The sequence below is a fragment of the Ursus arctos genome, unplaced genomic scaffold, assembly GCF_023065955.2.
Source record: "Ursus arctos isolate Adak ecotype North America unplaced genomic scaffold, UrsArc2.0 scaffold_3, whole genome shotgun sequence".
Classification (NCBI taxonomy): domain Eukaryota; kingdom Metazoa; phylum Chordata; class Mammalia; order Carnivora; family Ursidae; genus Ursus; species Ursus arctos.
This window is the reverse complement of record NW_026622985.1, coordinates 53,847,475-53,875,185: the sequence shown is the minus strand read 5'-3', so window position 1 is coordinate 53,875,185 and position 27,711 is coordinate 53,847,475. Positions and strand designations below refer to the sequence as shown.

General features: G+C 44.5%; 2 long non-coding RNA genes across 5 annotated transcripts in view; one reads left to right on the top strand and one right to left on the bottom strand.

Moving 5' to 3' along the window:
- LOC125281111 (uncharacterized) overlaps positions 1-27,711 on the top strand; it is a 266,321-nt gene that overhangs the window by 208,817 nt on the left and 29,793 nt on the right. Inside the window, exon 6 of one of the 4 annotated variants that reach the window (XR_007188180.2) lies at positions 4,693-27,632. The exons of the other annotated variants lie outside the window; for them this stretch is intronic. This is a non-coding gene — a long non-coding RNA (uncharacterized LOC125281111). Of the gene's footprint in view, positions 1-4,692; positions 27,633-27,711 lie in introns of those variants that run through there. 4 annotated transcript variants of the gene reach the window in all.
- LOC130542079 (uncharacterized) overlaps positions 212-27,711 on the bottom strand; it is a 38,704-nt gene continuing 11,204 nt past the window's right edge. The window contains exon 2 of the long non-coding RNA XR_008956374.1: positions 212-8,950. This is a non-coding gene — a long non-coding RNA (uncharacterized LOC130542079). The remainder of the gene's footprint in view (positions 8,951-27,711) is intronic.

The following is a 27,711-nucleotide window of genomic DNA, read 5'->3' as shown; positions in this document are numbered from 1 at the left end:
AGCATCATATGGCTGTCTCCTGTCCTGTCTTTCCCACCTTCTCTCCATGAATTAACCAAAGAAAACCCCAGGCTACTCCCGACTGACAGAGGCATGGGTAGTTCAGACCCCATGGGCAGAAAAGCAGTACTGTGATCCATGTAAGCCCGTGATCGGTAGGTGTTCATACAATGGGTCTGTGTCAGGAATAAGCTATTAAAGGAAGAGTGTGTTGTCGATAAGGGGTTTTATTAATTTCAAAGCTCAGGATTCCAGTATTTTTTACAATAACATGAATGAGAAAGTGAGGAATCATTTACAATCAACCGTGACGAAGACGATATTGTCAAAGCCTATTTTTGCTGGGACTATTCCAGAACTTTATCCACAATGGACTCCAATTTCTCATTCTTCAAAGTTTTCCCTATATCCTGAAAAAAAGGCATAGTTTAACCTGCAGGAGAGTGGAAGTTGAAAGAAATTGCAAAGCAACATCTGAATAATGAACATCTTGCCAGGAAAATGTGTCCGATCTCCAAGGAAAGGGTGTTGGAAGAGATGCGAGATGGCGGGGGGATTTTCTCTGACATGATTTTGAATTCTTTGACAGCACTAGCTCCCCATTTACGAAGCCCAGAGAAGTATACTCGAGAAGCGAGGACGTCCTGGAGACATGATTGGAAGGAGAACTGCACACAGGAAGTTGTTCAAACCAGCTCACTGCTCATCTCGGTATTTTCAGTTTTTCTCTGCATCTCATGCTAATGACAAGCCCGTAAGACAAACCTTTTCCAGATGCTTCAGTGAATTTACTGGGTTTTTTATCCTCCTACAGATAATAATAAATAACTTTCAATTAGGACTCTACAATTTAAAAAGCATTTCATTTTCATAATGATCATTTAAAGTTGCCATCATCATCATAATAATTATTGTTATTATGCTGATTTTTATAAATAAGAATACTGAAGTTCAGACGCTTTTTAATCATCCAAGTAATAGGTGGAGAGGCAGGGATTTTTAAATACAAACCATCAAACCTCAAATCCCCTGCTTTTCTCCCTCCTTTTGGAATGACAATGGGGTAGAAAAAGATATGCTTTTTGGAGTAAAAACTCGAAGAAATGTAATTCTTCATTTAAAATACTTTTACATTTATAGACTTATACAATATTCATACCGTTTTGTAATATTTAAGAGGGGAGGAAGTATAATTCTTCACCATAAAAATAAACTAATACCATCGGGCTACGAGTTGCCAGCAACCAAAGCATCCTGATTGCTTCCATACACTGTTGGGGGCATTGATGCAAGTTTGGCCATTGGAAGGAGTGGGGCCAGCACTGTGCAGGCTTCTCTGTGAATCCCCACCATACCTCCACGGTCGGGGTCCTTCCTCCTCCTCTTGCTTTGTTCCCCTCCCCTGATGATTTGTTATTCCATCCAGAGCAAATCCAAAGAGAAAGTCGGGGTCTCCCCACCATGCTGTGCGCTTGCCTCAGAGGCCCTCACCAGATTACCCTTCAGCTGAATTCAAAGAGGAAAATGAGAAAACCAAACCAAAGCAAACCTTTACAGCCGTCTCTTTCTCAAGGCCTGGGCTCCCTTTCCAGCACAGAATAGCTTCTCCCTGATACGGAGTATTCTTCAACAACAGATGGGTCTATAAGTGAAAAGAGACATCCTCATTTGTCTGGTGGCATGTGGACTTCTTCAAATGCACATGTGGCTCTGAGTGCCGTGGAGGGACCACACGACATTAATAAAATTTCCTCTTTAATGGGCCCCCTCTCTACCAGCCCTGATGTTCGGGCATCCTCATTCAAGACGCAGGCCTCCATCAAATCAGCATGAGTGCCACAGAGCTTCGTGGAGCTTCGCCAGAGTAACAGGCCAGCATTTGGGAGAGGCTAGTGATGATGTGATTTCAATTTCATACCATCTGTCCCCAGATTTCTTTCACTACGGGGCTGGTCACTGGCTTTGAAGAACAGTCAGAATGCCAGGTCTCTGGAAGGCTCTGTATGGAGGAGTTGAAAGGACAGGAGACCCTGTAAGCCCCATGGCGCGTCCTCGCCGTGGAGAAGTGGAGAGAGACTGCTGCTCCCATTAAGAGACGTACTTGAAAGTCCTAATGAAAGCAGTGTCAACCTTCAACAGCTGGCTGTGTGTCCGAGAGGCTGGGCAGGAGACGTCACGTTGCTTCCTGGGTGAGAGACAGACCACAGGCTACCAAGGAAGAAGGGGTAAAAGACTGGCTGGCATTCTTCTCAGCAGGGAACTTTTTTCTTCTTGGGAAAATAGACACTTACCACCTATTGTCGAAACGTAACCCCTTCCAAGCCCTTTCTCCAGCAAGATCTCACCATTGCAGTGAGAACCTAAACTGGAAAACAAAAACAAGGGGGGGGAATGGCTTTTATTGGCCAGTGAGTCAGAGGTTTTTTTTAAATGGTGGATTATTTTACACAGACCCTTGAATGATTATCTTCTTTGCTCCCAGGCAATCCGGATTAATTGATACAATAAAGGTCTGGAAGCCCTAAAATGTTGGTTTAATTCCCAACTCTGGCACAAAAGAAGCTAAATGACTTGCAAGAGAATATGTTGAAAAATCAACAACAATTTTCCTATCTGCAAATAGTGTTGGAGTGCCACTGGGACGCTGTGTGGCATTCAAAAAATTGTGTTCCAAATGCTAATTATTCACCAGTTGGCGTTCCAGATCGTGTCTCTTGACATCAGTAAGTTGATTGCTAACAGGATGATAATACTGGTTTAACTTTTTAAATGTGGGTTTCAAAAGTATAAGTTTTCAAAGTCGCCAGAGAAACAGAATATTGAATGGAGAAAAAAAAAAACGTAGGCAAGAATCAGGATGACAACTCGTTCATTTTGCAAAGAGAAAACCAGGGCCCAGCGAGGTTAGCGACCTGGTCAAGGCCACAGAGAAGGTTAGTGACATGCCAGGACAAGAAGGTTGGGTTTGACTTTGATCAGTACCACAACTAGAAACCATTTGGCTTTTTATATGCCTGCTTTCTATGATGATTCCTGGGAAGGGATTTCTCATGACATGGGTCTTTCACGGTCTACATGGGTGACTGGGGGGCAACGTGCCAGGGCACTTTTCGATAGAGCTGCTTCCCCATCGTGCACAACGCTCATTCCTCGATGACAGAATTGCCAGCATCTCCTATCAGTCGCTGAAGCCTTAGAAGGCATGAAAATAAACAAAGCCTGACAACTCTGTTCCCGTGTTATGACCTGTTCACCTCCCTGCCACTTCCAACTTCACTTCTCCCTGAGTAGCCTCCCCGTTATTTAAGTCAGCAGGACCTTCAGAAATCAGGCAGTGTGCGCCGAGGCTGCCAGAAGGAAGGGCTGTGCCACCGGCGGTGTGGGTCTGAGCTTTTTAAACTCCAGGTTATGCCTGGCATGGAAGGAGTTGAGGCTGCTCTGAGGGTGGCTTTTAGTCTCGAAATTTCCAGATTTCTTTCCTTTTTCTTAACTGCTTCATTTCCTGGAATTACTAAGGTTCTCACTCCGGTAAAAATTTCTTAAAGTACTCGGGAGTCTACTTTATTCCGGAATGTTCCAAAAGGCAGCTGAACAAAAGCATGGGTGACCCCTTGAATAAATAAAAAGTAAATCCAACTTACAGTTTACTGTGGAGGACACTAACAATCATTCAAATTCATATTATATTTTCCAAATTCATTTTAAAATGCCCATTTGTCCGTGGATGTTCACAGCAGCATTTTTCATAGTGGCCTAAAAGTAGAAGCAACCCCGAATCAATGTCTGCGGACTGCTGACTGGGGGCACGACGGTGCGGCCGATCTACATGACGGAATATTTTCCAGCAATAAAGACGGACTAACACATCCTACAATAGGGATGAGCCTCAAAAAGTTATGCCCAGTGAGAGAAGCCAGACCAAAAAACCCACAAAAAAACAAAAACAACCCCCCCCCCCACATATGATACGGTTCCTTTTATTTGAAACATCCAGAAAAGGCGCATCTGTAGAAACAGAAAGTAGCTTAGTGATCGCCAAAGGCTGGCGGCGGGAATGAGGGATGACCGCAGGTGGACACAGGGTTCGTTTTGGGATGCTGGAGTCGTTCTGAAATTAGGTCGTGGCGCTGGTCGTGCAACTCTGGAAATGCGCTCATCAGGGAGCTGCGTGTTCTGAATGAGTAGGTTCTGCGGTGTGGAAATTGCACCTCACTAAAGCAGTTACGACCGACGACCACGCAGCAGATGCCCCAGCTCTTGCTACGGAGGACGTCTCTAGGGGAGAGTGACGTGTGGTGCAGACAGACCTCGGGACTGATTGGGCGTCGGGCTCTCCCTCAGCCCCCAGCTCCTCATGGAAAGCCAGCGACCTTCAAGTCCTTCAGGAGCCCTTGGCATGATGCAACAATTTACAAAATCAACTGTCTGCCCTTGTGAAGTGAAGTCTGACAAAAGTCCTGGTTCAGGGACACATGCATTCCAAGGGAAAAAGCCCACGGCTGCAGCAACAATTTAGGTCTGCAATTAAGACACTTCAAGTGTTGGGGGCTGACAAAGAGTTAAAGTAAATGTTGATTCAGTTGTAAAGTTTTCAAAGATGTAGCTTTGCAGAAGGGTCTTGCACAACTGCAGGGTTTTGTTTATTTATGCATTGTTATTGTCTTTAAAATATTCCTTTTTTTCCCCCCCCAGAAAATTTCCAACCGGCACTGGACCCCTAGCAGGGGAGACTGGAAGCAGGTCTGAATAATGCATTCAAGATAATTTCAAAAAATCACCCTTTAACGAGTACCATATTCCCTCCAATTTTCCCTTATATATGATTCACCATTGTGCAAATACTGATGTATAAAGAATGCATTGAATGTGGCAAAAGTTGAAGATAGCCCCTGTGGATAAGACCTAATGGACACCATCCTGAAATAATACATACAGCTCAGCCTCCAGACATGTGTCTTCAATTTAAAATAATTCAGCAATCATGTTCAACCAGAACCTGATTACACAAAATGGGACTTTTTAACTCCCAGACTTGGATCAAATTTTGAGGCCACAAAAAGGGGGGGTGGTGGAGATAATATGTGCCATGTTTATATATTCCAGATACTGTGATTAAATGATCCACACTCAGGTTTAACTGTTTCTTTGAGCTTATCAAGGTACCTATCACCATTTCCCACCTATAGATATTTGCCAAGCCTTTTATGAGAACTTGTGTCAAAGTCCTGGGCCAAGATGCAAAGGGATGAAAGCTGAAAATCAGTTGAGTTCTTCTGTCTGAATATTAGGGTTTCCAAAGCTCTGTCATGTTCTCCACTTTCCTGGAGACTCAGGAAGGAGGAGGCATGACTGGGCAGAGTTGGCTCTTCCTGGCGTGACACTCTGGGTAGCCCGGCACGTCGTGTCTGCTGGGGTCCCCAGAAGATGCTCTGCCCCCCGCCTTTGATCTTTTACCTCTTTGCCCACTGCCTCCCTTCTCCCGAATCACTATGTCTTGTCTCCTTTCTCACAGGCAAGTTGGACCTGTGCCCATATGGGATTTCTGAGATGCTAAGAAGTCCCACATCCTTCTCCCAATGCTTGAGCTGCTACCATTATTGGTACTTATTATTTCCAATCCCTTGGCTCAGAAGAAATGGTGGATATAAAGGTGTTTGGTGAATCCCAAGCAATGGTCTCTGGTGATAAGATTGCCAGATAAAATACAAACGCTCAGGTCAATTCAAATTTCAGGCAAAGAACAAATAATCTTGAGTATGTGTATGTCCCAAATTTGCACAAGGCATACACATACTAAAAAATTATTTGTTGTTTGAACTTGAATTTAGCCAGGAATTGTAAACTTTCACTTGCTGAATCTGGCAAGCCTATCTAGCGACCACCATGGTGTGGTATATGGTAAGGGAGCCCGCGGCTGAGAAGGATGGGAAGATGAGATTGTAACATGAGCATGTCCACCCCACTGGTGAAGGGCTATGAGCCAGTTCATTTCCCCAGAATTATTAAAGGATCTGATGGTGTACAAACCAGGCAGCTTAAACCAGAGCATACTGGAAATAAAAGGTTTTGTGTGTCTTGTTTTTCAATAAGAGTAACATATTTAGAATGGGTGATCTTCTTTTTAAACAGGTAATACCAATAAATCTATAAACGTTTTGTTGACAGGTTTATTGGTATTTTAGGAGTTAAAAGAAGAAAGCTGGGCACCATTTTGGATACTGGGTGAGGGAAGAGTTCCTGCTGCTTTGGGTTCTGTCTTCTGCGTCTGACCTGGGTGGGGAGGAGGGAGAGGCAGGTAAGACCCGGTGGGAAGTGTGCTGGGGAGGGGGCTGCTGGTGGTGCTGGGGTGTCTACAAACCGGTTTGTCTCAAGAAATCCATTACTAACAATAAAACAGCAAAATTGGCAAGTGACTGGCCTTTCCCCCCATAAGTGAGAGCGGTTTCAACAGTGTGTTTTTCCATCACTTCACTTTTAATCACTTGCACACCAGGTCGGACAGAAAAATGACTGCAAAGTCAACATTCTGGGGATTCTAGGTGAGTGGACTAGGTCCCCAACCATCTGTCATTCATGTGAAAATCAACTGTCACATGTGCTGGGGGTGAAAGATTCCACTGAGATTCACTGCTTCTAGCTAGTTCTAGGAGGGAAGCCCAGAGGGGGACTTTCTCTGCAGTCCAAGCTACCATGTCCTTCCTGTGGACGGTCCCAAATTCCCCTTAGGTTAGTAAACTCACAGAATCAAGAGAGAGGCTGTCTTCTTTTTCTTCCTTTCTTTCCTCCTTGATATGACAACATTTATTTTTAGGGTCTACTCTGTGCCACACAGGCTCAGTTCCTGTCTGGAAGAGCTTGGAGTTCAAAAAAAAAAAGGGAAGATAGTGTTATATGAGGAGAAGGAAGGATTCTGTAAGCGATTGAGAGCGTTGGGAGGGTCAAGGAGAAGCTGAGCCGGGAAGAAAGAGGACAAGATTCTTGGGATGAGAGGACAGGCATAAACTCATTACTGATAGGACCTATCATTGGATAGAAAGCAATGGCGGCAGTTCTCAGAGGCACAAAAAATGTGGCTGATGATGAAGTTTCCAAAATGATAGTCCTCGCTGCCCCTCACTTATGAAGGGCGCTGCCTCTGTATGAACCATGAAGGGCTGCTCCGGGACACTGTTCTCGGCTCCCCCTGGGCTCTTTGCCTGGGATGCAGCCACTTTTCAGAGGAAGTGGAGCAGCCTCTGTTTTGCTATATTTACAAGTCCATGTACTGCCGTGGAATGACACAGATCTCCCGGAGGCATCCCTGGGTCTTGATGACCTGACTCATTTTATCCTTCCTTATGTGACCATTCCAAGTTTACAGATTTCCCTTTTCCTTTAGATTGTAAGTCTTGTGAAGGCCAAAGTAATATTCCATTTGTTTCTGTCCCCTAACAGTCCTTTGTGGTGTCAGAGCCATCACAGGGACTCGGAAAACGTTTGAATGAACAATATTAACAGAAAAACCTTTCTTTTGCTCTGTTAAAAGTAATGCTAATTAGTTTCTACTGACATACTATTGATGTATCCTAAGAAACCGTCTCCTCAAATTATGGCTTCAACAACGGATCAAAAATCAATTTCCAAATAAGTTTCTTGGTAGAAAGCACTACACCCACACAGACACACACACTCACTCTAGAGCCGTGAAGAAAGTCATTTGTGAATTTAAGAACCACAGAATAACAATAGATAATCCCCACTCAGTTATGATCTGTTCCTAGGGCCAGGGAGAGCGTCAGTAAATGAAACACACAGATCATCTTCAAATCACACAAGCTCCAAGACTACTTTTTTTTTTTTTTTCTGCAAGAGCTGATAAGTGGAAAGTCTGCCAGTTTGGGAGTTTCACCTTCTCTTATTTTGCATATTCTTTCGGTGAAAGCAGAGAAGTTGCAGACAACGTAGCATCCCATCAAATCTAAGAGGTCATTGGTCGGAAGACATGGACTTGCTTTGGGTGCCACTGAGAAAAAAGGCATTGCCAAGGAAACAGCCCAAATTCAGAGGCAATAAGATGTCGAAAAATGCATGGCTTAGAATCTATGGAATACAGATGATTCTGCCTCCCGTTTGGCCCAGGGCTTTGCATATTATAGGTGGTCAATAAATATTTTTTTGAACGGGTGAGTCAATAAAGGGGACAAGCAGAAATCCTCGGGTTCTATGATGCCTAGAGTCAGCTTCTGAGAACAGTGGACCAGATCTCTTTTTGATGCTTTAAGTAATCACTGTGCAAGGGCAGGGGCCGGCTCTCTGATTGCTGAAAACCAAACAAAACACAGAGAAGCAACAAACTAGATTGCAGATGGCATCCCACCCATCTACCCCCAGAGGGGTCAGGCCTCACGTGTTGTTCCGGGAGGACTGGCGAGTTTTCATCCCCAGGGTTTTTTTTTTTTTTTCTTTGAACAATCGAAGGGATCGCTGTGTGCAAGAATCACCCTGAAGTGTGCAAGAGTGTGCAAGTGAGTGCGTGTAGGTTAAGGAAGGCAGGTGGCTAGAAAAGCATGACCGAGAGTGAAACAATCTCTTTGCAGGAAGCTCACCGGGTTTAGCGCAACTGAGCCCCCACGCCTCAGAAATGCAGCCTGCAGCTCTGTGTCTCCTCTCCTCGATAAATACGGGCACTATTAATGTCACCTTCTGAGCCCCCAAAAATATAGCCGACTCTGTTGAACAGAGCTGGTCAGACTGCGGCAGGTAAATCATCTCCAGATCAGAACGCCGTGTACACAGAATCTTGGGAGCATCTGCAAAGTCTGGGGGGCACGGAGCGACGGATCTGGAATATTGACATGACTCATCGCTTGTCACTTGCGTGCGTGCACGTTCTTGTCCACCAGTAATAAGGAGGTGTTTTCTGACATGGACTTCCTTATGAATTGGCTTTTCGGTCACCTCTTCGGGGGTCCTGCCAGAGAACCAAGAAGCCATTTTAATTAAGAGTAGATTTCAGTTTTTGGAACACTGACCCGCCTTCCGAAATACTCTTTTTCTCATGCACGTCTAATGCTTGCCCGCGACCACCCTAAGATCGTTGCCGTTTTCAAGAGGACACTGCGCGCGTCTGTCTCACTATTTTCGTCCAGCAGAGTTAGGAGGGAGCAGAACAATTTGGTCGGTGTTAGGCTCTGTCACAAAAGGACTTAAATAAAGAATTTAACACTGAATGTGATTCCAGAGGTTATTTCCCGAGGGCCCGGCACAGGTTCTTGAGCGGAGTGGCTGCTCCAGTAACATTCACTAAGTAGTGACGAATGAGCGACTGACCTTGAGAAGCAGACACCTGCCCCGCAGGGCTGCAGCAGACGCCGCTCGCGGGGTACCACAGGGGCTCCCCACAATGCACTCTGAAGACTGGGGGGAAGGGCTGTGCCCCAGAAGGAATTCCTGTTCAAAAAGCGTGAGGAGTGGTGGATTTCAGGGGGTTTTCAAACTCTTGTGCTTGCGTCTCCCTGGAAAGAATTCTGAAACTCGTGTACCCTAGTCACTCTGGTAGGCTGGCATCTAAAGGGGTTCGTCCCAAATTGTAACAGTCACAGAGGACATAATTTCTGGCATGTTTTAAAGACTGACATCAAAAAACAAAACAGTTACATTATCCTTTTTTTTTTTCAAGATTTTATTTATTTATTTATTTATTTATTTATTGAGAGAGAGTGAGCTCTTGGGGGGGGGGAGGGCAGAAGGAGCGAGAGAGTCCCAAGCAGACTCTGCATTCAGTGCAGAGCCAGACATGGGGCTCGATCCCAGGACCCTGAGATCATGACCTGAGTCAAAATCGAGTCAGAAGCTTAACTGACTGCACCACCCAGGTGCCCCGACATTATCCTTTTAAATGTATCCACAGCATCCAAGAAGCAGAGCAGGTGATACCCAGCTCGTGAGTTTTTAAAAAATAATATGGAAAGAAACTCTTGAAATTTTGCATTTCTTTCTTTTCCTAAGTTTTCATAATTCATTTATTTTCTACTCATCCTCCATAATTTCATCCTAATAGGATGTATTTTTAGGCTTAAAAGTCTTGTTATTGAACACTCTATTTTACTTTTTCGTAACAAAAATATGTTTGTGATTTGAAGTGGATATTTTTATTCATTTTGCCTATAATGCTATATTTTTAAAAATTCTACCATGGATATTTAACAAATAACAATCTATTCTTATAAACTTTGCTTTAAATTATTAAACACAAAAAGTAGAAATTACTGAATATTCACCTCTTAATGAAATGAAAGAGGTTTTTGGTTCAATCAGAATTCAAATAAGGTCCATACATGGCAATAGTTTGATGTGTCTCATAAGTCTCTTTTGTCTTTGAATCTCAACTTCTCTCTCTCTCTCCAATTTATTAAAGATCTCAGGTCCCTTTCCTCTAAATTTCCTGTAAATTATTAGTTAGATCTAGAAGTTCGATCAGATTCAAGTTCAACTTTTTGGCAATGATGTTGTATTTTAGCCAATGATACTTAACTTGTGTACCTTTCTTAAGGTTTTAAATTTCAGTGTGTATCTGCCTTTCTAGCCAAGCTACAGAGGTGGGTAAGGACACATCTTCATATCAAAAAGATGGAAGATAATGACATCAAATAGGATTCAAATAGATGATCCCTGGCAATGGGAAATTCAGGCAACTCATTAAGGGCAAGGCCGTGAAGCACGCGGATCATGTGATGGGAGGTTTGGTCATCCCACAGACGAAGAACCTAACCAGGTGAGCTGCTGGCAGAGAGTAGGGGGACCACGGACAGGGTGATGGCAGAAAGCATCTGTGGTCCTGACCAGCTACAGAAGTGGGGATAGAGACAGGGCCTCTAGTCTGAGAAGTAAGGAAGCAGAAGGAGACCTTTAGTAGTATAATGAATGGTGGCATTGCCATCCCAAGTCCCTAGAAGGGTCATACTGTGGGGTAGCGTGGCATATAAACATATCTGGGGTGGGCATGGGCTCATCTACTAGAATCTCTCTAACAGCCTGAGTTTCAGACATACCTGTTTCCCTAAATGCACACATCTCCCAAGACAAGCATTCATTCTCTCAGATCGTATAACTGAACGTTTTAAGAAGAGCAAAAACATTTCCTGGACCATAACTTGATAGATACTCTATCTCTACGGGTTTCATAAGCCATATTGCTTGGTTCTTTCCTTCATATCCCTTCCTCCACACATACTTCCTCCTCTTTGGGCCTCCAGTGGCCATTCTCTAAGTTTTCAAGAGAAAATTTGAAGATTTCTATTTTAATAAGGATTGCTGTGTTCTTAGCTGAATGTCCTTGATCTCCTGCTAGTTCTGCCTTATAAGAGTTTCAAAAGCCATCCCCAATTTGCACAAAAGATCTTAGAATCCACAGAGATTACCAATGTGTGGATATACAAACTACACACATTTTTCAACTATTTGAATAAAATATTCTGTAGCAAGAGAAGATAAAGAAGGAAGAGAGGAAAGAGAGACGGGGTCTACAAGGAGCAAGCGAGACAAAGGGACACAGGGAATTGGTGGGGAGACGCACTAGATGATCATTATTCCTTCCACACATTTCCCCATGGGCAGTTGAATGATTTCTGTGTCTGACTTCAAGGGAAGGGCTGAGTCTCCTGGTGCTCTGGTGTTTCCAGCAGCCGGGTTGGGTCAAGGACAGACATTCAGGAGGGCCCCGGAGGGGTCTAACTTGAAGTGCTCAAGACTAGCTCTCCAGGGCTGCCACACATGGCCTCACTGCCTGAAATTCCATGCTAGGAAATTACCCTTTGGAGCAATAAGTGCCCTGGGTTATAACACCAAAGCCCGAAGAAAAGTATTGCCGCGAAGTCTCACAGCTGCCAATACCTGCCCTCCAACTAATAGGTGAGACCTGGGGCCAGAAGAATAGAAACGTGGAGGGTCATTTGGGCTACAGGCCCCTTGTTGCGAGGCCACACGTCAGGACGGGCCCATCACGAGCTGAGTGAGAGCACGAGAGCCTGGGAGAAGGCAGGGCTCTGAGGAGGAGATCGCCAGAGAGACGGAGGACAGAGCCCCACCAGCTCTGAGCAGACACTCTGGACTGGAGAGCTTAGGACATGTATCGTCTTCTCGGTGAGGTGACACAGCAGTTGCTTAGCATTCAAATGAGTTAGTTAAATAAAGTAAATAAGCCAAGAATCTAATAGAATATCAAACAAATGAAGAGATTGAAATATAATATCTCAAGACTTTCCCAACAGGACAAACACTGTTATCTCACAGAAGAAAGAACATTTCTTGCCCTTTCCTCTTGCCCTTGATAATTTTAAAAGAACAAGAGCCTACCATCTTTGAATAAGTGACATTGCTTCCCAAGAAAGGACATTCACAAATTTTTAAGCACACACACATTATATTCTTGCTCTTATTTTTGTGGGTCTGTGAAAGCTTTGTTATGAACTGACATTTGAAAACAACTGGCTTAGAGAACATAGTTATTAATTAGTTTCTGAATACATCCCATAACATGACATAAAAGTGTGTCAGAATTATATATATGAAATATATGTCATCCATAGAACTTAAGGACTATCCCCTAGGAGTTCCCTTAGTAAAATTGCTATTGCCTCTTACTAAGATAATACTGCAATGTGTGTTAATAAGTCATAGAAAGTGGTTTATTATTCAATAACAAACATAATATTCATGATATTTGGCTCATAATATTCAACTGGTGTGGTGATCTGATGGAACCCTTCTCCAATATCGCAGGAAAGTCAGGTCAAGGTGAAGCTGAGGAAGGTACCCTTAGCCTGACCCCAGGAGGAGGAGCTGGCCCTTTCTTCATGTCCTTTCCTCCTGCCCCGGTCCACAGAGGAGGGAGATTCATACTCGGGCCACTGGGGAGTTAGCTGCTCTCTCGTCCATCACCTGCGCCCTAAGTGGTGATTATGACATCAGAAAATGGGCTAGGACAGCACTCAGCTGGGGAGGGAAGAAAGCCCAAGTCGGTGTAACAAAGAGTATTCTGTGGAAAGCGTGCGAACGATCCAGCCCCTGGCCAGGTGTCTGGTCCCACGGCCCACGGAGCCACCCTGTGCCCACAAGGGCAGTGTGACTGCACCCCCCATTTCATGCTGCAACAAAATGACCCTCTCCCTTCCCTGGGGTCTGGAATGCAGAACGCTGGGGTGTGCCTGAGAGCCACTGGCGTGTGAGCGTAATGGTACAAAGGAGCACACGTGTGTCTGAAGCAGGGAAAGCTATTCCGCAGAGGCTGTGTGGGCTCCCCATGTCTTGGAAAGGAAATGTTCCAGGCCCAAGGCCCATTCTTCTGTGGCCGAGCAGGGGTTGAAAGACAGCGTGCCCAAGACTGCCTTTCCCCACCCTGGGCTACGTTCTGAGGAGGAGCAGGAATGAAGCTGAGAAGGTCAGAAGGGGCAGGATCATAGCAGGCCTGATGTTGCAAAGTGAGGGCTTTGGGCACCCTTCTGTAATCAACGTGGCTCAGAGAGGCCTTAGGACAGAGGAACACCGCGGGTAGATCGGGGACTCTTGAGCCAGGCTCCCTGGGTTTGGGTCCTAGCTCTGCTGCTTAGTACTGTGTGACCTTCGTACCCTGTGACCTATTTAACCTCTCTGGGCCTCAGTTTCCTCCTCTATGAAATGAAAAGGATGGCAAGTCCTAGTGCCTGAGTCTTTGATGGGGATTAAATGAGACAGTAAGAAGAGTGCCTGGAAGGGTGCCGGCCCCCTTGTGGCAACGTGGTATTGGAAGGAATTTAAGGACCGAGTCACATGATAAACCATGGCTCGCTGCTTGGCCAGCCACCTCTTGCTTCTCAGCCTCAGTGGCTCCTCTACAAAAGGAAGAGATTAAATGAGATGCTCTCAGGCCTCCAGGCTCTGATAGTCTCTGGCCGTAGTTGCAACACAGGGACAGGCTTGCATCTGAACTTCAAAACGGGCCTCAGTCCCTCACCCTGCCCCATTTGAAGGAGGAAGACTGACAGCCCAAATGGAACCAAAGCTCTTTAAGGAAAAGAGCTCACCCGACTGTCAAGTGTAATCCAAAGAACTCTCATGAGGAACCGTCTTCCGAGTCTCAGGGAAAAGAAAGCGAAGCTGTCTGATAGCTTGTGGATTTACACAAACCAGGTCGCCTCCCGCCCCGCTTTTTGAGCATCGCAAACCAAATGAATTCCCAATGTCAGCAGAATTTTACATATGTTATGCACAAGCACATCACTGGAACAGGAGGAAAGCCATAAATAATGCAAATTGACCATCCGTCTTAGCCCTGGCCAGATGCAGTGGGGGCGGGGGCCACAATTAGCTCGCGGCGCCCTGACAATGGCCTCGGTGGCAGTACATTGGCGAGGCAGAGATATGGGGCTTGCTGAAGGGGAAAGACTGGGAAGCACTGGGCCGGGCAGGAAACAAGGTAGGGAGCGAGGAGCAGAGACTCAGAGAGCGGGACAGAGAGGAGGTGTGCGCAGGGAGGGGCCAGAGCCGGCACGGGGCAAGGCCAGAAGATGGGAGGGCCACCCTTTGAATCCTCGCCACGGCATTTCGATCAAGCTGTTGATTCTGCTCGAGCTGAAATTACAAAGGACCGTGAATTATACATGGAAAATTGTCTGGGCCGGTCCCTTAGCAGATGGGAAAACTGTGGTGGCAAATGAAATTAGCAGGCTGCCTCGCGGAACAAGCTCCTGTGCCTTTGCTCCTTGGTGCTTGCAGAGTCTGCATGGGGTAGAAACACCAGGACCATCATCGGGAGGTCTTTTCCATTGTGAACAAAACCACCATAAAAAACAACAAAAAACCCCAAAAACGTGAAACAAAAAACTTCCCTTTTGCAGATTTAAGAGACAAATTCCCTTTTCCAAGAAATTGACAAGTGGTTTTAATTCTTGGAGGCTTGGGTTGGAGTAAGTGTGAGATGAGGCTGGCAGATTTCTCCTTCCCTCACTCACAGCCCACACTGGGCACCATGAACTATGTTATCCCCTCTAGAGGGTTCGGCACTGGGCGCAGATGGAATAGCAGAAAGGAGAGAAAATCAGCTGTCCCAGGAGTGAAGCCTGCTCCCTTCCTCCAAAAACTAGTGGTTTCTGTTGAAATAGCAGCTAACCACCGTTCCTTGGAGGGATCCAACGAAGCCATAGAGCTCAGGGAGCTCCAAGCAGCCAGCACAGCAAAAACCCAGAGACAACAGCAGTCACCAAACAGCGGGAGGAAGGCAGATGGGGAGCTCTCAGAAATCACCCTCCCTTGATTAGCAGGCTTCTGGGGAGTCAGCTAGGATTTCCATAAAGTCTGGGCTTTCTGGAAATCAGTTCACTAGGCTTGTATCCTAGGGGGAGACATAACCCAGCAGACAGACACTCAAAATCATAATAATCATTAAAACAACTATAATAATAATGATAATAAGACTAGTTACAATCCTAAATACAAGTGTAATAAAAGCTAGTACTTATTTAATGCTTACTATGTGCCCACCACTGGGTTAAGCACTTTACACGCATTGTCTCACTTAATCCTTAAATAAGACTTGGAGGTCATACTATTATCAGTGCCATTTTAGAGGTGATGAAACGGTGGTGCAGAGAAAAGAAATGTCTTGCAAAAGTCATGGTGGTGCACTGACTGCCAAAGTGATCCCCGTTCTTCACTCTTCCCAGGACCCACACTCCGCACACACTCTGCACTGTGATGTTGCAGCTCTTGCCTGGTCTCACGGCTTGCTTTTGGCCACTAGAATGAGGCTTCACTGCTAGTGTCCCCGCACTGAGCCTGGACCTCCGACACTTCCTTCCACTCTTGCTCTTAGAACTCAGGCGAGCCTTTGGGTGAGCCAGCCCCGACAAGCCTGCTGGAGGATGAAGGGCCACGTGGAACAGAGATTAGCCAGCTCAGCTGAGACCAACCCACCCCCACCAGCCTCCTGCCTGAAGATGCTTGAAAGAGTCCAGAAGAGCTCAGATGAGCCTGGCCCAGATTAGCAGAACCACCAAGTTGATCTGCTGACCAGTGAGCAATAATAAATGGTTGTCGTTTTAAGCCGTCAAACTTGGGGCTGGTTGTCACATAGTAATTAACAACTGAAACAAGGGCCTAAGTACTACTAGCATTCCAAACCAGGTTTCTTTACTCCACAAAATCCTTTGCCTTTTAACTTCTGATTTCCAGTGACATACCCCCATGTTCCCTACCTCACTTGCCAACATCATCTTCTCCAATTCCACCTTTTCCTTTTTTTTTTTTTTTTAATATTTTATTTATTTATTCGACAGAGATAGAGACAGCCAGCGAGAGAGGGAACACAAGCAGGGGGAGCGGGAGAGGAAGAAGCAGGCTCACAGCGGAGGAGCCTGATGTGGGGCTCGATCCCACAACGCTGGGATCACGCCCTGAGCCAAAGGCAGACGCTTAACCGCTGTGCCACCCAGGCGCCCCCTTTTTTTTTTTTTTTTAAATATTTTATTTTTTATTCGACAGAGATAGAGATAGCCAGCGAGAGAGGGACCACCTTTTCCTTTTCAGTAGATTCTAGTAGCAAACATTCCTAATTGCTGGCAAAGGAGTTGGGAATCTTGGTTGAAAAAGCCAGCAAGGGTGACGCAGTCTTTTCATTGGCCATTGAACAGGAGTGAACACGTGATCCATTTCTGACGATGAGACAGAAGGATGAGCCAACTGAAGGGCTGCGGGCACAGATTTCTTTTTTTCTGAGGATAGAAACACCAGAACATACAACCTTTTTCTGATTTTGTTTGCTGCCCACCATCTTACGACAGTGAAGGGGGTCCACCTGAGGCTGAAGCCCACTGAGGACGGCAGAACACGGACACTGAGGTCACTGTGAGCACTCAAACACAGGCAGAACCAGGCTTGCGGTCCATGGTGTTTTTCCTTTGAATTTTCCCTTTTGTTTCAGCCAGTTTGATTTTTTTTTTTCTAGTAGCTGAAAGCATCCTAATGGATAGAGTCCCAGTCATAAGATAAAAGGATCCAGCCATCTGGTTGTTGAGTCCTATGTTCCTACAAAAGCCAAAGTTCAGAGGACACTAAAGCTGATTCCCAGGAGGCGGACCTCAATTCATGGGAGCCCTGTATTTCTGACCCATATCTGCTCCTTTGGGCTGACGTTAGCAGGAAGTGGCTGTCTTGGGACTCAGAGCAGGATGACTGCAGGATGGGGGCAAAGTGAGAAGACTTGGGGGAAGTTCTGGGGAGCATGACGGAAGTGTGGCCAGAGATTGAAGGCCACAACAGATGTTCCACCCGTGCATGTTCTCCCTGGGGCATTGTCCCTTCAGTTGGTCCCAACCTTTCTTCCCCATCCCTCGACTCGCAGGAGGTGCATGGTATGTGCCTTTGTTCAGAGATGACCCTCGAAATATCTAACAACTGGTATGCTCAGATGCAGACCCATCCAAACATAGGGCCACTGTGGTGCTGGGGCAGGGGAAGCTTGGGGGCCATGGGGAACAGGCCACTGGGTGGGAAGGATCCTTGAGGAGGAGTCAGGGCGGACAAGGTAGAAGATGGACACTGTGGGGCAGGTGGATCGGCAGTCAGGACAGCATGTGTTTACCCGTTTGGACTTATTTGCGGAAATTTCAACAACTTGTTCAGCCATAAGGAGGCATACCAGACAATTCCATTCTAATACGTACTACATTCCACGTGCTTCTGTCTGCTCTGCCAGGCTGTGGACCCCAGAGGCCGGAGGCGCTGTGATCCTCATTTGCATACCCCTAGCACAGAGGCCACTGCAACACAGCTGAGTGAATTGAACACAATCAACAATATAAACTCACAAGACCCATTCTCTTCATCTAGTCCAGATTCTGAATAAAGAGGAATCTGGCTGGTCACAGCCATTTCCCTCTGAAACAATTATTTCTTTGGAGCAGAGTTATGGAGAGTTAAGGTGACCTCTGACGGTCCGACCTCCTTCGCCCTGAGATAGCTCAAGATTCAACTGTCTCATTGAGGAGAGCAGATGGCAGAGGGAGCTGGGGGGAGAGGGCAGCCCCCTGTGTCTTGCAAGCCGTGGAGCACGCTGTGCCTCCATCATCATTAGTGATTCAACAGTTCTCATTTGACTGAGAAAGAGCGCAAAACCCCACTCCAGACAGCCTTGCCCTGGGAACTCCTCGAATAAGCCAGGAATCCCAGGCCCTGGACACTGTCTGGTTCTTGGCGGCACTGCTGCGTCTTATTCATTTTTCTTTTCCCCAACACCAGTCATGGCAGGGGCTCTGGGGCCAACTGCTGGGAGCCCAAGTGAGGAAATGAATGAATGAGGGCACCCTCTTTGCAAGTAGTTTTGAAATACAGACATGAAATGAACTTCGGAGTCATAGTAATTTGGGTTCACATCCAGGTTTTGTCACTTAATGGCTACTGACGTCAGGCAAACTCCTTAGCTTAGGTAAAGTCCATTGCTCGTGTACAAATAGATATAATAAAACCAGGGTCAAGGGCTCACGACCCATGTCGAGTGCCTAGGACAACACTCGTCCGTGCTGGATGAACTGCGGCTACTTCTTTTCATCTTTGTTTTCTTCTTTTTCTTCATTTCATCTTTGTTTTAATATTATTACTGCCATTATTACTAGCATGCTTCAACTAAGCGTTACTCTGCATGTTATTAGAACTGCCTAGTTTGAGGGGTTTTTTTTCACCTAAATAATGTCCGGATAAATCAGCATCAGTGTTCTCTTTGAACAGTGTCTGTTGTCCATTTATAGACATTTCAGTCGCAGCCACTAAGGGGAAAGAGCTGTTGGAAACGAGCCCGAGAAAGCATGTAATGTGCACATACGACGGGTACCTACTTCCGTTGATCTTCTCCCTCATAATTTTCGCCGGCACTTACGGTGTGCCGGGCACAGTGCAAAGCTCCTTATTATTCTTACCTCCTTCCTAATCTCTACCACAACCAGGGAGGTGGGTATCAAGGTAGTCGTCAATTTAGAGATGAGGAAACAGGCTCAGAAAGGTTAACTAAGGAGATGCAAGGATGAGAGGGGCAGAGCCAGCATCACCACGCGGCGGTTGCCCCCTTCCGGCCTCCCTTCCTCCCTGAGGGCCAGCGCACTCCTGGTTTTGAGCCATCAGCTCCACCCCTAACTCCAATGAGTCACTCTAATTGGTTGAAACCAACCATGGAAGGCCTATCGTTTTTGCACAGGGATTGGCTCAGGTAAACCAGACCGTACCCGATGAGTTCAGGGCATATCCCCTAGCCAATCACGTTGAAGTGGCGGACTTTTCCTGCACTGGTTGTGAGAACCAGCTCTCCCTTTTCTTCTCCAGCTGGCCCGTCATGAGGAAGCCTGATGGCAACCTGCAGCCAATCTAGCAGCCTTGAGGGGAATTAGGGGAATCGGCCTGAGGTTGAAGCTGAAACAATACGGTAGAGAGAAGAGCTGCTGATGTCCTTGAGCCCCTAGAACAATCGACTCAGAAGCCTGCTCTGCCTCGTGGACCAAATATGAGCCACTAAATTTCCTTTGCTCTTATCCCAGTTTGCCCTGGTTTTCCTGTTACTTGCAATCAAAAGCATTCTAAGTGATACGACAAGCATCAAACCAGGTCTGACCCCTGCCCCCACGTTACATTCCTTTCTGCTTCTCTGGGTCACCATCTTCAAACTCACATCTTTATCAGTAGCCTGGTAGTCTCGTTGTGTCTCAGCCGGTCTGCAGCCTTTCTGGGGCAGTTAGTTTTCTGGCCCCCAAGGCCAAGGCCCTGGGAGGTAGCTAGTGACTTAGGCCACCCTTTCAAGTGAGTGACTGGAGGCTATTAGAACAAAGCTGATGGCTACTTCTGGATCCAGGGTAATGAAAACCTCTTCTTAGGGTGACTCCAGCCAAGGAGGGCTTTAGAGAACGGCAGACTTCAGTGGGGACTAGAAAAGCAAACAGCCAGCTGCAGTGCCTGCTTACCGGGCCCTGACATATTGAACATGGAAAAATGCTAACCCCCTCTAACTACAATCTAATTTGTACAAGTGCTTAGAAAGAACACTGAATTTATCAGAGCTTGAAGTGCAAAATATTAAAAAATAAATCACTGCTAGTAAAATCGTAGAGCTATCAGGAGATCTATTTGAAAAGACAGTGAGCGAAGTCAATCTGAGACACATTCATCAAGCTTTGAAATCATGGAGGCCCCATCACATGGGTTTCCGTCTAGCCAGCCCAAGAGGATCTGAGAATTTAAGGCCAAGAACAGCTGAATCCTGACAGAAATCAGATCATTGGAAATTTTAATAAAAATGTTTGAAGAGGTAAAAGAAAATGCCAGCCCAAGTAGCTGAGAAAAAAGGATGATTTTTTTGCTTTCCCTTTTCCTGAGGGTGCATCCATGATGGGGATTGCTTTGGTCTCCACCTGCAGACATAGTCATGCCCAGGCTTCTAAGCCCAGGTATGAAGTCAGTTTCCCAGACCTGGGATCAGGTGACTCTGTGACCCTAAAGAATTAGCTGTGCTGGGTCTGAGTCTTCTTGGCTGCCTACAATTGAGGGACCCGTACTGATCTCACCTGGAAGCAACCAATCTTCCTGTTTACTTGTTTTGACCCTTGTGGAGGGTTGCACATCCTAAATTCTGACTGGTCAGTTTCTTTTTCCAGGCCTCCAGCCTCAAAAAAGCCTGATCTTGGCCCCGGGGCTGATCCACTCCACTGATGTGTGGTGTCACACCCAGGGTCCATCTGTCCAGCCTTGTCTATTTCCTCTGGGCCTCCCCAGGCAGAGGGCACGAGGCCAAGACGTGGCTTCCTCCTCCCACCTGCCCCAAACTGCCCTGACTCATTTGTGTATAAACCACTTTTTAAAAAATGAGGCAGTATGGCGTGATGGTTTAGAGAGTGGTGCTTCTCTAACTATATATGGTGAACAGCCTGGGTTTTTCTGTTCAATCTATTGCAGAATAAAATGTGGGCTCCCTGGGCACATCTAGCATGTAGCTTGTACACATGTGACTCACAAGGTAAAGTTGACGGCCCGGAGCTCATCTATACCCTATTCACTGAGATATGCCCACTGACTATGCACTTGGACGTCAAGGCAATGTCACATTATAAAAGATTCCCACTGCTTCCTTTCAGTTTCTGTAGTCGTCTTGTCACAGACCGGCAATGAAGAGTTCATATCTGCAGCTGGCATTTTAGTAATATTTATTTACAACAATGTTTCTCAAAATCTGGTCCCTGGACCAGTAGCATCAGCATCACTCGGGAACTTGCTACAAACACAAATTCTCAAGCTCCCTTCCAGACCTCAGGAACCATCTGAGGATGGAGCCCACAAATCTAGACTTTTACGAGCCCTCTGGGTGATTGTGAGGATGCACACAGCTGGACAGGAGAAAGAGCTAACAACAGCAGCGAGGTTAGGAGATTTCCTCAATTAGAGCCTTAAGTATCATTTCAAGAAAATGGTTAGGTCTTTCTCAGTGACTATTGAGCTCAATTTTTTTTTTTTAAGCTTTGAAATGTATTTGCCCTGAAGTCAATGAGTAGTGCATTCCACAGAAATATATTCTAGTCTTAACCAAGCACACAATTTGGATTTCCAACGTTAATCTTTAACAGATTTAAGAGTGAATGAGCTTTTCCATTTTACAGCTTCTCCTCACTGCACTCCTATCTTTTACACCAGTTTCCAGAAACTCTTCAATAGAAAACACAGAAATGCTCAGAAGGAAGGAGGATGAAAGGAGGGATGACAAGTCTCCCCGAGAGCAAGGATAGGGGAGCCCCCGTCCGTGTGTCCACAGTGCCTGGCTCACTGTAGCTGCTCCCTGGATCTTAAAGGGATGGATGAGCAGATGAATGGACAAATGGGAAAGTGAAATTTGATGAGCTAGAACTTTGTGAAAAGATGTTCTGATTAACGGACTTTCTGATTAATTGGCAAATCTTTCAATTCCCTGAAAAAGTGTATTTTGTTTTTCATCTAGTTTGAATGAATTTTTATTCATTGCAACCCAAAGGTCACCTGACTAGAAGACACCGTTCAAGTGCAGTGCATTCAAATGACATCTCTTCTAAAGGACATGCTGCCCAAGTGTCTCAGGTCACATAAAATATATAAAATAGGAACTTTCATTTGGGAGATTTTATTACTGAGAATGAATTGTATTGCAAACCACATTCAGAGAAAAGCAGATAAAAGGATTATAACCCATGACACGTGACAAACATATGCTATTATTTTGGGTGAAATGTCGTTATTTTCAGGATTAATACTTAAATGAAGTACACCCACATTTGGCATTGTCATGAGCATAATTGGTAAAATGGTTCTAGTGAGAAGCTCGGAGTTGTTCAGACAGGATTTATCAAACAGAAATAGGAAAATTAAGCAAGGAAAATCATATAATGTAAAAAACAAATGAGAGAAAAGTGAAGAACATCCAACAATTAGTTTGGGTACACAGGGCCAAGCAGTTGGAATGATGGGTTCACAGAAATTGACTGGTTCTTTGCCTAAAACTCTGTCGGCACGATGCTAAGACAACCCACCAGTTTGAACTGTTCAGTCCTAAATTGACTGAATTGACCAGTCATCTGGAATGCCTTGAGAATCTGTCTATAACACGTCTGTTTTGAATACAGTGCCTCTCCTGCTTTCGGAATATCTTCAGACACACATCACCCCTACTTACTGGAGAATACATGCTCGGTGGCCACATAAATTCAAGGAGACCTACCAGCATTAACAAGAAAGTTCCAGGGTCTGGAACATTTTGTGATCCAGCTCATCTCATACTGAGAAATCGATGACGTTTTCTAAAACAAAACCTTCAAGGGTGACCTGAATTCAAAACTTAACTCTCCCTCTCTAGCCTTAGGCTTGCACTCCATGAAATGGGAAGAATAGTACAATCTGCCCCAGAGGCTTTGTATTTCTTTATTCCTATGTTTTGCAGATTACCTAAGCTAGCATGCACGAAGCACTTACTGTCGTGCCTGGCATTTGATCAACGTTCGCTATTATTATTAGTTACTCCTCATCAAGCATGAAGCAGAGTTCTCCTTGGTTCGCCCCACAGTAGCTCCTTGGTATTAGCTAGTTGAGTTCACATCCAAAATCAGAGATCGGATGGCTAATGGCAAACTCTTCACTGCAGTGCTGAGTTTACATCACACTTAATGAGCTGGTTGTGAAGGAAATGATGCTTTTCCCACCCAAAAACATATCATCTCTGGAAATACTCCAGCTGATGGCCATGAAGCCATAAAGCAATACCAATAAAAGTAGTATCGGGCTCTGGAAAGAACGACAAACTAAAGAGAATTCCGAACTCATGCCTGCCAAGTTTTCCCTTATTTGGAAGTAGCCCATATGAAATTCTAGAACTCTCTACAGGTCACTCACAGTCTGTCCATTAGCTTTCCTGTTTGCTGTCTTCTTGTCTACTTACGTCAACTCTTCTTAATATTTAAGAACTTTTCAGGAAATTCAGTTTTAGAAAGACAGCCAAGGAGCTTTGAATTGGCAAAAGCTTCACATTTCAGAGGTGATACTAATCTAAAGAAACGCACTATTATCTTAGTAATTTCCAATTGTTCCTGGAAGCATTTTACCGCAGAGACCACTGCCAGCTATTAAGTAGAGGAGACTCGTTTTGGTTGCCAGAATTAGCTAAAATTAAGATCCTTTGACATCTTCTTACAGAAAAAAGTCAGTTTCAGTACAAACAATTCGGAATTTAATAGATTGTGACAGGTTATAAAATTCTATGCATTTGAAAGAAAAGCTTTGCTGGTGGAATAATGTGTTTCTAATTTACACATAATAGGCCTGTGAAGCTATGACTAGAAGGACATTAAAGTAATGAGGAAATTCCAGTTATAGACACTTTCTGTAGAGATCTTAAAGATTATGATTAGGGCAGTCATTTCCCCGAGTACCGTGTACAGCTAAAGCCAAAATGAAGGTGGCCCGGACAAAGAAAGGAGACGAGAAGGGCAACGAGCCTCAGTTTCAAGGGTAGGGAGAGCATCTGGGGAGGATTTTGCTAAACTTAATAAACACTGCATCCACTGAAGACCTACAAAGGGCCTTGTGCTCGGTGCTTGTCCATGAATGAGGAGGAATCACCCATGAAACGAGCCATAAGAAAGGCCGACTGATTTTTGCAGGTAAAGCTCTTTACAATACAAGAGAATTCTACTTTGCCCCGACTCTTTGTCCCCACCTTGTCCAGTCGAGCCACGCTTAGCCTTCCTCTTGATGATCAAGATGGTGCAAAATGGATCCCTGAAATGCTTTCCTTATTTAAAGAGTCTCAATGCCCCTATATTATTTAAAAACGTACACTAAATGGCAAAGAAAAAGGGCAAATGTCATCTGATAGGAGCATGGGTAGCCGTTCTCATACCATCAATTGATTTAGAGATAGGGGAAGTCACTTATGCAAAACAGCAGAGAGCATGCTTGTAATGAAAGGCACGTGCTTTCCTTTAAAGCCAATGAGTATTTTTTGAGATCCATTTCTCAGGTATAAGTTGATGTAAGCTAGAAACTTGCTTTCGGACTAGAAAATGATTGGAATCTTATTCTGTTATTGCTTCTACTCCTGTTTCCATTTTGGGTGCCGCATCGAGCGTATTATAGGTGGTCGATAAATACTGACCATGCAGGTGTTAGGCAACCTGGCACTTTTGCTCTTTCTTAAAAATTTTCTCCCTGAAGAGTTTCATGGCTCTCTTCTCTTACCTCTGCCTTTCAGAAATGTATTTGTGGGCGTCCTGTAAATGCCAGGCATGTTCTAGGTGCTGGAGAATGAGATCCCTGTGTTCACAGAACTGCTACTGTGGGAGGAGAGGTAGGTGGAAGATAGTCAGTGCAGAGAATAAGATAATTCTTCCTTGTGCCTCATTTTCCTCATGTGTGAGTCACACTTCAGCTCTACTGCTCTGTGGCCTGATGGGGTCTTGTCCTTCAGAGGAGACTTTCTTAGCCTTGGTTTTGACTGAGTATGAAAGAGAGAGAGATTGCAAAGGAAGTTGGTGGATAGCACGTCTCACCTAGAGCCCTGCCATTGGGCCAGTCTAAGAAGATGATGGGTTTATCGTTTAAAGAACACCATCTAACCACAGAAGAACAGAAAAGGTCCAAATAAAACAAAGAAATGCTTATATGCCAGCAGCTTTGCTCCCCCAAAGCCCATCTCTTTCTGAGCAATTCAAGAGATGTAACATTTAGTAACATTTAGTTACAAGACACTATTTCCTTCCTCATCCTCCACAAGGAGGCCTGTCTTTGTGACCCTCAATAGCTGGGCGGTCAGGTCAATTCAGCTACAGAAAACAAACCAGCAATGTTGTTTAGCATCAAATAGATATTTTTAACCGTGTAGCTGTTCTCGGGGTGTTCTCAAATCCATTTGGTCTACAACTCCATTATCCTTCAAGAAAGAATATGATGGGATTTTATTCTCATTCCTCTGTGGTCGTTGTATAGGTGTTTACTACAATAGCATGAGAATTACCTCGTTATAGGAAGACTAGAATCTGGGTTTTTGCTGTTCTCAGCATCCTGAGGACTTGAAAACTTCAACTCCACTCAACGTAAAACCATATTCTTCTGAAAGAATTTTGCACTTAAACTTGCATTGTTGGGTAATGAGGGGTTGGAGTTATTTCAGTGATTTTTAACAAGAAGAAACAGCATTGGTTTGTGGTTAAAAGAAAGATAAGCTATTGTCACTGCTTGGGCTTCTAGAAAACTAAACGTCCAAAAGACTAAAATTTGGCCTCCAGTCTGGTCAGTGATTTCTTTTAGAGTAGGCCCATGCACTAGATAATTAAATTCATTTCTTTGCAGAACCTCTCGTGGAATTTTAGATTCAGACAGAATCTTAAAAATTATTTAGTCTTAACTTCACCCCTCCCAAATCTGATATCTATGTCTCTTAAAGGACTAAATGTAGTTACAAATAAATCACCATTTGTGATACATGAAAAAATGCATAGCACAGATATATGCAATGAGATTCATAGGGGGAATCCATGGAGGAACAAGAAGATGCAAAAAAAAAAAAAAAAATTGCAAGTGGCCAACTGCATATCAGCAACCCATGGTGGGGAGGGTATATGCCCAAACCGGCTGACTCTATTCATGGCTTCACTGTGACAAGTAGAAATGAACACACCTTCTTTTTAAAAGACGTCCTCAGCCAAGCACATTGATGTTACTTGCTGCCATTTTTCTATAACCTGTATTTCTTAAAGGCATCCATACAATTCATGCAGTTTCTGAAATCTACACTTCGGAGTCATTATTTGGAAAGTAATTTCCTTTTGCATATGTACTTTGAGCATATGTACATTTGCTTAGTATTTAACACATACCTATTATCTACAAGATTCTTAGAAGAAATCAAAGTGAAATTTATCAAATGGCTTCTGTCTGGTAAGGAATACAAGAAGTCTGAAGGGAATTTTGACAATAGTTTCCAAAAATTGTAAAAATGTACGTATCCTTTGACACTGCAATTCAACTTCTAGGAATTTATCCTAATGCTGCAGATTATAAAAACAAAAACCAGAAGTAATCCGAACGCTCATACTAGGTGTTAAGGGAATTAACACTAGCTTGCTCTAACAAATAATACCAAATCTCAGTGGCTTAACACAATCAAGTTTATTTTTCGCTCAGGATACAGTTGGAGATGGTTGTTTGGTGACTTTCCATGTAGTGATTTAGGGATCCTGACTCCTTTTATGTAGTTCTACTATCTTTCACAACCTCGGAGTCCTCATCTCGACCCCTGCAGTCATTCAACAGATGAATGAAGAGAGAGAGCAAAGAGGAACGCCTGGATTTGTTATGGGCTGGATATGGCTTACATCATTCTGACCACATTTCATGGGCCAGAACCTGGTCATGTGGCCACAACTAACTGCAAGGGATGCTGGGAAACATAATCTTCCACTATGTCCAAGAAGAGGAAACAGGATTGGTGAGCATCTAGCCGAACTCTGGCATGTTCACAGATTGGCTTAATGAAGTATGTGGTATAGCCATAAACAGGATACTTACACAGCCATTAAAAAGGAAGCTGTAGAAGATTTAATGAAACGGGCGCCTGGGTGGCTCAGTTCGTTAAACATCTGTCTTGGGCTCAGCTCATGATCCCAGGGTCCTGGGATTGAGTCCCACATCAGGCTCCCTGTTCAGCCGGAGCCTGCTTCTCTCTCTGCCTTTGCCTCTCTCTCTCTGTTTCTCATGAATAAATAAATAAAATATTTTTTAAAAAAAGAAGATTTAATGAAACAGAAAAGATTTACACTATGGTAAATGGAAAAGGCAGGCAACAAAACATTTCGGTTATAATCTTGGCTTTGTAAAAAAACCCGTTTTACCAAAAATATATATATTTATAAATAAAAATCCTAGAACATATACAGTAGTGTTTCTTCCTGAGTGGTGAGATACACCACCTTTCCTACCCTGTGATTTTCTATATTTTCTCCACCTTATACTGTGACTATGAACTACATTTTCTAATCAGAACAGTTGTTAAAAATAACTACCTTAGAATAGTGCTCTCTGATAGCAATATAAAGGAAATCATGCGTGCAATTTTAATTAAAAATAAAAAGAATCAGGTGAGATTAATTTTAATAATATATTTTATTTAACCTAATATGTTCAATATTATCATTTCAACATGTAATCAAT